Source organism: Coregonus clupeaformis, chromosome 26 (genome assembly GCF_020615455.1).
Source record: "Coregonus clupeaformis isolate EN_2021a chromosome 26, ASM2061545v1, whole genome shotgun sequence".
In the NCBI taxonomy this organism is placed as follows: domain Eukaryota; kingdom Metazoa; phylum Chordata; class Actinopteri; order Salmoniformes; family Salmonidae; genus Coregonus; species Coregonus clupeaformis.
In genome coordinates, this window is record NC_059217.1 from 8,621,453 (window position 1) to 8,632,548 (window position 11,096).

Genomic DNA, 11,096 nt, shown 5'->3' on the forward strand with positions numbered 1-11,096 from the left:
ATGGAATGATGAGATATGGAGCGGCAGTGGCTAGAAGGCCGGTGACGACGAACGCCGAAGCCTGCCCGAACAAGGAGAGGAGGCAGCTTCGGAGGAAGTCGTGACAAAGGGCATCATTTAAGGGGATTTACGGGTTATCATTGGGACCACCTGATTCACTGAATGAACATCTCATCAAAGAGATCACATTTATTTTGGGAGATCGCAAAATAGAACTTCTACATTCAAGTAGAAACAAATTGATTCAGAAGATAATAAAACATGTTTCTTTTAGTTACTTTTTTCTCAAATTGTTTCTATTACTTTCTAGCACATCAAGCTAACTTACAGAGTAAGTAGCTAGCTAGCCAGCTAGCTTTGTAGCCATGGATTGTGCACCTTCCATTGTTTAGCTAAGTAGCTAGCTAGCTACCTAGCTAGCTAGTGGATGTTTTCCTTTTGAAACCAGGGCAGAGGAAAGCAACATTCACCTCCACAAATGCTGTTTACATTGATATCCATACTGAATGAAGCACTTAAGGGACCTCATGTCACCCTTAACTTTTTCAATTGATTTAAGGGGGAAATTCGCCATTAAAATATTTTGTGTAACTAACTTAAAGTGAAGTTAAGGAAACTTTAAGGGAAAAGATAAAGGGGAAAATGCACTTTAGATGTTTTATGCAACCGGGCCCAGGCCTAAATCATGACGAACGAGGTTCCCCATTTTTGCACCACCCTGCAGCACCATCAGCATCTCATCTCACGCCTTCCTCTCAGGCCAATGAATATGACAAACTATTGCAGCCAACTATGCAGTATCATCCAACCTGGACTCAGGGGTAGACATAACATAGTAAATGAAAATCCGGGACACTCAAATTAAAATGATATGTTACATTTGGTATGGTATGTATTAATTTGTGGATATCCATCATCCATTTCATATGATACAGTAAGTTACAAATTACAATTCGTATATGTTACGGATTACAATTCTATATTCATTTGAAAATGTATACTAAAAACGTGGAAATCAATCAATCCGGCATCATTACCACAATGGAAAAATAAAATGATTTATTATTGAAATAGCATGGGCGACCGAGAAAAACAATTTGATACAATTTAAGGCCATGTGGCAAACAATAATGCAGGCACTAGGGATGGAGGTGTGAGCATGTGGGTCTGGGCAGATGAGATGTAGACGTTGTTTGTGTGTGTCTGTAAGTTGTTGTTCAATCAATCAATCAATTTTATTTTATATAGCCCTTCTTACATCAGCTAATATCTCGAAGTGCTGTACAGAAACCCAGCCTAAAACCCCAAACAGCTAGTAATGCAGGTGTAGAAGCACGGTGGCTAGGAAAAACTCCCTAGAAAGGCCAAAACCTAGGAAGAAACCTAGAGAGGAACCAGGCTATGAGGGGTGGCCAGTCCTCTTCTGGCTGTGCCGGGTGAAGATTATAACAGAACCATGCCAAGATGTTCAAAAATGTTCATAAGTGACAAGCATGGTCAAATAATAATCAGGAATAAATCTCAGTTGGCTTTTCATAGCCGATCATTAAGAGTTGAAAACAGCAGGTCTGGGACAGGTAGGGGTTCCATAACCGCAGGCAGAACAGTTGATCTGTTAGGGTTTCTGTTGTTCATATGTGTATGTTTGTATCTGGTGTGTAAACAAAATAAAAAAATGAAAAATAAAAAAAGATATGTAATGAATTGTTATTCGTACAATATGTTACGAATTTGCTATTCGTATGATATGTTACGAATTCCAATTTGTTGTGGCTAACGTTAGCTAGGTGGCTAACGTTAGCTAGGTAGCTAATGTTAGCTAAGCTAGGGGTTAGGGGTTAAGGTTAGGGTTAAGGTTATGGTTCATGTTAGGGTTAAGGTTATGGTTAAAGGGTTAAGGTTAGGGTTAGGGGAAGGGTTAGCTAACATGGTAAGTAGTTGAAAAGTAGCTACAAAGTAGTAAGTAGTTACAAAGTTGCTAATTATCTAAAAATGTTAAAGTTGTCCATGATGAGATTCAAACATGCAATCTTTGGGTTGCTAGACATTCACGTTATACACCTACCCATCCACCCTGACCAACCACCCTCCTTTCGAACACGCAACCTTTGGGTTACTAGACGTTCACGTTATATTCTCACGCATCCACTCCGACCAACCACCCTCCTTTCATTTTTGCTTTAAGTAACCTTCTATCTTATTTAACTATACCAAATGTAACATCAAGTATCATACTCATTTGAGTGTCCCGGATTTTCATTTACTATGTTATGTCTATGAGACCAGGCTGTGTCGTCAGATAACTAGACTTGTGCGTGACCAGTCATCTCTGTGCCATGCGTGCGTCTTTGTGCCATATGCTAGTTTCTATTAAAAACAAAAAATCTATATTTTAAGTGAGAAGTAGGCATTGGTGTGAAAACGAAAAAGTAAGGAAATTTATAGCTACTGTAGTAGCTCAAAGCTGTGTGCTGGAAAACCTTGGTAGAGCATGGGTGAAGTAAGCATTGTGATGCTCATGTGAATTTCCTCCCCTCTTCAGACCAAAGTCTACTTCTCACTTAAAATGTAGTTTATTATTTTTTATTTCCATGGTTTTTACACCAGAAGGTGATTATACAACATTATTATACAGCATTATAATACAGCATAACACAGCAATAAAGGTAAAGTAAAAGTACACAATAATGACAACTGGAAACATAAATAATGTAGTTCTTAGAATGTATTTAATATTAACAGCTGATTTTTCAGAGGTAAGCGAAAAAACAGAAACCCTAATATGGAGTAAACTGGAAAAGAATTCCCTGATCTCTTTTAACAAGACAATCGAGCAAGCTCCAGGAAAATCTACAAATTCATCATGTACCCATTAACTATAGAAAGAAGAAAATGTACTTTTGAGTTTACTGAAGAAAGTACTAAGTTACCTGTAAACAAAATTGAGTTATCACAAAATATAACATTTACAACCAAACGTATATTCATCAGATATAGTAAACTTTGTACATACAATTCAGGGATGGCTACAATTTATCTTGACGAGCTACAGGGCTATTCAGGCTTTTTTGTTTAAGCCCAGTTCGACCACATGTGATTATACTATTCAAGGTCTTGATGAACAGATGAAAGCATAGCCCTGTGGCAAGTCAAGAGTAATTCTAGTAATTCCTTATACAAACACTGTAACAAATGACAAACTGGTGAGTCATTAGACAAGTACAAACACTAGATTTACAAATCAGACATTGGATAGGGGCTCTAAATCCTTTAGTTACAAATGTTCTTAGTAATGCTGTACACAGCTGTCCAACTCCAGTAATGTTGATGTTGAGGTCAATTAACCATTTCTTTGTGGATTGTATTGTGTGCTTGGGGTTATTGTCTTGCTGGAAGATCCACTTGCGGCCAAGTTTCAGCCTCCTAGCAGAGGCAACCAGGTTTTTTACAAGAAATGTCCTGGTACTTGGTAAAGTTCATGATGTCGTTGACCTTAACAAGGGCCCCAGGACCCGTGGATGCAAAACAGCCCCATAACATCAAAGATCCATCACCATATTTTACAGTAGGGATGAGGTATTTTCTGCGTATGCATTGTTTTTTCTAAGGCCAAACCCACCGCTGGTATGCATGGCCAAATACCTCTAATTCCGTGTATTATGACCATATGAGCACCAGCGGTGGGTTTGGCAATCCATAAGCACAGATGAAGGATATCAAGGATCTGGAAAGATTCTGTATGGAGGAATTAGTATAACATAATTTTCCATTTTTATTAGCATACATTAGCATAGCTCAGTATTTGTATTATTTATTTTATAAAGTCTTTTTTGCGCATCTTATTCAAGGGAGCCAAAAATTCAGGACCCCACATGCAGTGCATTCGGAAAGTATTCAGACCCAATTACCTTTTCCACATTTTGTTACATTACAGCCTTATTCTAAAATGGAATAAATTGTTTTTTCCCCTCATCAATCTACACACAATACCCCATAATGACAAAGCAAAAACTTGTTTTTAGAAATGTTTGCAAATGTATAAAAAAACAAACAGGAAATATCACATTTACAAAACTATTCAGACCCTTTACTCAGTACTTTGTTGAAGCACCTTTGGCAGCGATTACAGCCTCGAGTCTTCTTGGGTATGACACTACAAGCTGCCAAACGTCAGCTCGAAACCTTAATGATTTGGAGAAGATCTGCAAAGAGGAGTGGGACAAAATCCCTCCTGAGATGTGTGCAAACCTGGTGGCCAACTACAAGAAACGTCTGACCTCTGTGATCTCCAACAAGGGTTTTGCCACCAAGTACTAAGTCATGTTTTGCAGAGGGGTCAAATACTTATTTCCCTCATTAAAATGCAAATCAATTCATAACATTTTTGACATGCGTTTTTCTGGATTTTTTTGTTGTTATTCTGTGTCTCACTGTTCAAATAAACCTACCATTAAAATTATAGACTGATCATTTCTTTGTCAGTGGGCAAACTTACTCAATCAGCAGAGGATCAAATACTGTTTTCCCTCACTGTACATACAGTGCATTCGGGAAGTATTCAGACCCCTTGACTTTTCCCAAATCTTTTACGTTACAGCCTTATTCTAAAATGGATTAAATTGTATTTTTCCCATCACAATACCCCATAATGACAAAGCAAAAACAGGTTTCTAGACATTTTTGCAACTTTATTAAAAATAAAGAACTGAAGTATTACATTTACATAAGTATTCAGACACTTTACTCAGTACTCTGTGGAAGCACCTTTGGCAGCGATTACAGCCTCAATTCTTCTTGAGTATGACGCTACAAGCTTGGCACACCTGTATTTGGGGAGTTTCTCCCATTCTTCTCTGCAGATCCACTCAAGCTCTGTCAGTTGGATGGGGAGTGTCGCTGCACAGCTATTCTCAGGTCTCTCCAGAGATGTTCGATCGGGTTCAAGTCTGGGCTCTGGCTGGGCCACTCAAGCACATTCAGAGACTTGTCCCGAAGCCACTCCTGCGTTGTGTTGTCTGTGTGCTTAGGGTCGTTGTCCTGTTGGAAGGTGAACCTTCGCCCCAGTCTAAGGTCCTGAGCTCTCTGGAGCCGGTTTTCAAGGATCTCTCTGTACTTTGCTCCGTTCATCTTTCCCTCGATCCTGACTAGTCTCCCAGTCCCTGCTGCTGAAAAACATCCCCACAGCATGATGCTGCCACCACCATGCTTGACCGTAGGGATGGTGCCAGGTTTCCTCCAGACTTGACGTTTGGCATTCAGGCCAAAGAGTTCAATCTTGGTTTCATCAGACCAGAGAATCTTGTTTCTCATCGTCTGAGAGTCTTTAGGTGCCTTTTGGCACACTCCAAGCAGGCTGTCATGTGCCTTTTACTGAGGAGTGGCTTCCGTCTGGCCACTCTACCATAAAGGCCTGATTGGTGGAGTGCTGCAGAGATGGTTGTCCTTCTGGAAGGTTCTCCCATCTCCACAGAGGAACTCTGGAGCTCTGTCAGAGTGTCCATCGGGTTCTTGGTCACCTCCCTGACCAAGGCCCTTCTCCCCCGATTGCTCAGTTTGGCTGGGCGGCCAGCCCTAGGAAGAGTCTTGGTGGTTCCAAACTTCTTCCATTTAAGAATGATGGAGGCCACTGTGTTCTTGGGGACCTTCAATGCTGCAGACATTTTATGGTACCCCTCCCCAGATCTGTGCCTCGACACAATCCTGTCTCGGAGCTCTACGGACAATTCCTTTGACCTAATGGCTTGGTTTGTGCTCTGACATGCACTGTCAACTGTGGGACCTTATATAGACAGGTGTGTGCCTTTCCAAATCATGTCCAATCAATTTAATTTACCACAGGTGGACTCCAATCAAGTTGTAGAAACATCTCAAGGATGATCAATGAAAACAGGATGCACCTGAGCTCAATTTCGAGTCTCATAGCAAATGGTCTGAATACTTATGTAAATAAGGTATTTCTGTTTTTCATTTTTAATACATTTGCTAAAATTTCTATCAATCCGTTTTCGCTTTGACATTATGGGGTATTGTGTGTATATTGATGAGGAAAAACTTTAATTTAATCCATTTAGAAAAAGGCTGTAATGTAACAAAATGTGGAAAAGGTCAAGCGGTATGAATACTTTCCGAATGCACTGTATATAATGAGGAGGGATACCACAGAACCACACTGGTGTGTACCATAATCAACCTGCCATCTGCTCAGCGCTTAAAGGCCCAGTGCAGTCAAAAACGTGATTTTCTTGTGTTGTATTCATATTTCCACACTATGAGGTTGGAATAATACTGTGAAAGCTGTATGAAAAGACCTCCTGAAATTTCAACCTGTTTTTGTGGGATGGAGTTTTGGCCTGCCTGGTGACATCACCAGGTGATAAATTAGTTAATATACCAATAAGAAAGAGAGTTCCAAACCTCTCTGCCAATAATAACTAGTTTTCAGTTTTCCCCTCTGCACTCAGACCACTCCCAGACAGTTCTAGCAAAAATCTTGCTTGAAAAATAGCTTTTTGCTTTTTTTTAAACCATTTAAATTGAAACCAATCACAGTAAGGTACTTAATTGTTACCCAGAAAGTATTCCCCCCCCCACCACACTCCTTCATACCTCCATGGTCTTCTATACATTCTATATGGTTTATCTCTGTGTAATTGGAATTATTCAGGGAGCTTGGCAGAGCAGCATGTCAGTATTAGAGTGGAACGCACATACACACACACACACACACACATTTTAAACCCCCTATGCTCATTTGAGACCCCTCTTTTGACCAGATCAGTTTGTTTGCCAATAATTGGGCAAAATATCAGATTTGGGCTTTGTAAAAGCACCTATATGCGACCTATCAGAATCTGGGGGAATCTTGAGACCAACACAAGCATGGCTGCCACTACAACACATTGGTCTCTGACCACAACTGGCTAACGTACTGATGTAGGATCTTAATTTGAGTCAGTTGCTACAACAGGAAAATAATCCTGCAGCAACAGGAAATGTGAATTATTATGTGGATTATAATTAATGGACATTTTTGTATGGCTTTATAGTCTGAAATTAGAAATTAGAAAGTGGAAATTACAAACCTTTTAAAACCTCAAACACAGTACAAGTTGTACATTTCCTGCATTGCAGGAATGTTCTCCTGCAACAGGGTGATCAAATTAAGATCCTACATCTGTATGATGTTTCACTCGTTACGTTTTTTTCCAAAGCAATTCAATAATTTCTCTCCAGTGATTGTTCTTATTTATCTGATTAGGCCATGGAGGTTGCTCTTCTCTATCCTTGTTGCGCTTTCAGCTGTTTGGCTAGTAAGCAGACACCCTCTCTACCCCCCCTCCATGTGTCCCAGATGGGACTGTCCCACCAGAGAAGGGGCAGGTGTGGCGGCCACGGCTGGTGCTGAGTAATCATTGGCTGTGATTAGCCAGTTTGGGGTAAGGGATGGGGGAGCTGTGATGGAGCAGGCAGGCTGCCAGCTGCTAGTGCTAGCCCCCCTCCACACACACTGCTTAGACAGGGCCGGGGGAGGGGACCATGACTGGGGCCTGGAGGGTGGAGGGTGCTGCTGCTAAGGTGACTGCTTTGGGGTGTTCTCTTCTCTTTGTGGTTAGGGGTGTTCCCTCTCTGAGGCTCAGGCCTCCAGCTGCCCTGTCCCTGGGCAGGCACATGCAGAATATGACACCTAAATCGCAAACCCCTGACCTACACATACCAACACAGATAGACACAAATAACTAACCTAGGCTGGCTGACACACAAACTCACATTGACACACAAATTCAGTTTGGCACTAGCAAGGTTATAAAAAAAAAAAGAAGAAGAAGAAAGCAAAACAGAACGAAAAGTAAAAGTAAAAAGCACTTGGTATACTCACATACACCATCAACCCTTTCTATCCACACAAACACACACACGTGCGAACACGCGACTTATGAAACCAAACAGGTAGGCCCTTTCCATGGTTACATGGTTGGTTATTTATAACGCTACCTTTGGCCATCACAGTGCACCTGTCACATTGATCCAGACCTATCTCCGATTTCATGGTGTGTGTGTAAAGCCAGCTCAAATTAGGCCTAGGTCTGTGTGTGTGTGTGTTCACGCTGTGACACAGCTCAGCTGCTGTAGTCATGGCAACAGGTAATTTCCCTTTGTTGGTGTACACCAAAACCCACTCAGTATACACCGTACCAAATGTGACTTTCTCAATTTCATCATTATGGCCCCAACATTGATGTGGTTGTGTGTTCCTGTGTGTTGCTCAGGGGCAGTATGTTATGTTACCTGACTGTTGTAAGGTCATCTGGTAGTTTCTGGGAGCCTCTCTGAAGGTTTGTTAAAGGTCTCCTTAGGGTTTGTGGGTGGTTATTAGATGGTGTTGTTCTGATTTGCAGCCAGCATGGCCTGCAGGTCGTGGCAGCCTTTGTTCCTGTAAATTGGCTCTTTGTTGTGTCTCTCCCACCACTGAATAGCGTTTCTGTGCCACTGACTTATAAAGCATCTGCAAATTATCATCACACACACACACACACAAACACACACACAAACACTATCAAACACACACGTCAAACTATACACCCTGATGTGTGTCTTCTCCAAGGCCAAGGCAGGCATCCTGTCTGAAACAGACACACCACACTCCTTCATACCTCCATGGTCTTCTAGGCATTATACAGTGGGGGAAAAAAGTATTTAGTCAGCCACCAATTGTGCAAGTTCTCCCACTTAAAAAGATGAGAGAGGCCTGTAATTTTTATCATAGGTACACGTCAACTATGACAGACAAATTGAGAATTTTTTTTTCACCCCGTGGGGTCAAAATGATCACAAGAACGGTGAGCAAAAATCCCAGAACCACATGGGGGGACCTAGTGAATGACCTGCAGAGAGCTGGGGCCAAAGTAACAAAGCCTACCATCAGTAACACACTACGCCGCCAGGGACTCAAATCCTGCAGTACCAGACGTGTCCCCCTGCTTAAGCCAGTACATGTCCAGGCCCGTCTGAAGTTTGCTAGAGTGCATTTGGATGATCCAGAAGAGGATTGGGAGAATGTCATATGGTCAGATGAAACCAAAATAGAACTTTTTAAAACTCAACTCGTCGTGTTTGGAGGACAAAGAATGCTGAGTTGCATCCAAAGAACACCATACCTACTGTGAAGCATGGGGGTGGAAACATCATTCTTTGGGGCTGTTTTTCTGCAAAGGGACCAGGACGACTGATCCATGTAAAGGAAAGAATGAATGGGGCCATGTATCGTGAGATTTTGAGTGAAAACCTCCTTCCATCAGCAAGGGCATTGAAGATGAAACGTGGCTGGGTCTTTCAGCATGACAATGATCCCAAACACACCGCCCGGGCAACAAAGGAGTGGCTTCGTAAGAAGCATTTCAAGGTCCTGGAGTGGCCTAGCCAGTCTCCAGATCTCAACCCCATAGAAAATCTTTGGAGGGAGTTGAAAGTCCGTGTTGCCCAGCAACAGCCCCAAAACATCACTGCTCTAGAGGAGATCTGCATGGAGGAATGGGCCAAAATACCAGCAACAGTGTGTGAAAACCTTGTGAAGACTTACAGAAAACGTTTGACCTGTGTCATTGCCAACAAAGGGTATATAACAAAGTATTGAGAAACTTTTGTTATTGACAATTGGTGGCTGACTAAATACTTTTTTCCCCCACTGTATATGGTCCATCTCTGTGCAATTGGAATTATTCAGAGAGCTTGGCAGAGCAGCAGGTTGGTATCAGAGTGGAACACATTAGCATTTGATGGCCCATTGCAGTGGGATGGTGGGACTGATTGGGTCTATGGTATCTCTCAGGCTGGAGGAGTGGGGCTAGGTGGGCGGTCACATCTGTCAGGGTTTACACTTATTAAGGGTCCAGAGCTGGTGTCTTCGGTATCAGAGGGAGGTAAAATAACCTCTTTGTGAGAGAACGACTCTGCAGGTCAATCTCTTCTTCCTCTCCTGCATCATTACAATCACCCTCATTATCCTAGACCAATATCTACATTTACTGGAAATGAGTTTGTCTAGGAATATCTATTTGCCATAAATCCTTTCTCGATATTTCCATCAATATCTCTAACCACAATGATTTCCTAGGTTGGTGCCATGCAGTATTTTCTCCTTAACTACTCTGCACTCAGTAGCTTCCTGTGTGTGAGAAACAGCGTTATCTTAATGCCAGAGTAAATTTCCCCTCACTGCACAGAAGCTAGGGGTCTGTTTTAATAGCAAACATCCACATGGACAGATAACAGCCTCGCTCTAGCCTTCTGCTTTCCATAGGACATGTATTAACAATGGGCTCGCTCACGCACACACGCACACACGCACACACACACACACACATACACACACGCGCCTACAGCAGTCGTTTTTCATTGGAGTAGATATTCACTGTAGGCAAAAACAGACTGCCTATTAGTCTGGCCTGTAACCAGCAGACACACATGGGAGTGTCTGTAAAACTGTTTAAACAACAAACAGAGACAACACAGATACACAAAGAGTGTCACACACAACCTATGTTTTCTGATTCTATCTACCATAACTATTGTATTAGCCTCTACATTACACGATTATAGCCAATTAAATTTGATTAGTGTGTGTGTGTGTGCGTATGTGTGTGTGTGTGTGTGTGTGTGTGTGTGTGTGTGTGTGTGTGCAAATGTGTATGTGTGTGTGCGTGTGTGTATGTGTTTGTTTGTTATCGGCAGGCCATCCCCAGTTTTCCAGAGCAGCACTCCAGCTGGGGGTCGGAGGTCAATGATGATGACAGGTGTCCCTGAGCTCCAGATGCTCTGTGTGGTCTGGAAGAGCAGGTGCTGCTGGGAGAACACTGAAAGATAATGGAAAGAGTCCTTTGTCATTTAGATTCAACCTACAAATAGAGATGGATTTCAAACCAGTAACTATGTACATTACATTGTACATGGGGGATGCAGCAGTGTTACTCCGGCAAGTTTTTGTCTTACATAGACATGCAGCAGACACTTGATGCTGGAGGTCTCACTGAATAATGTATTGGGTAACTCAAAGCTCCAGCTATGTATACACACACACACACATACACACACGCACGCAC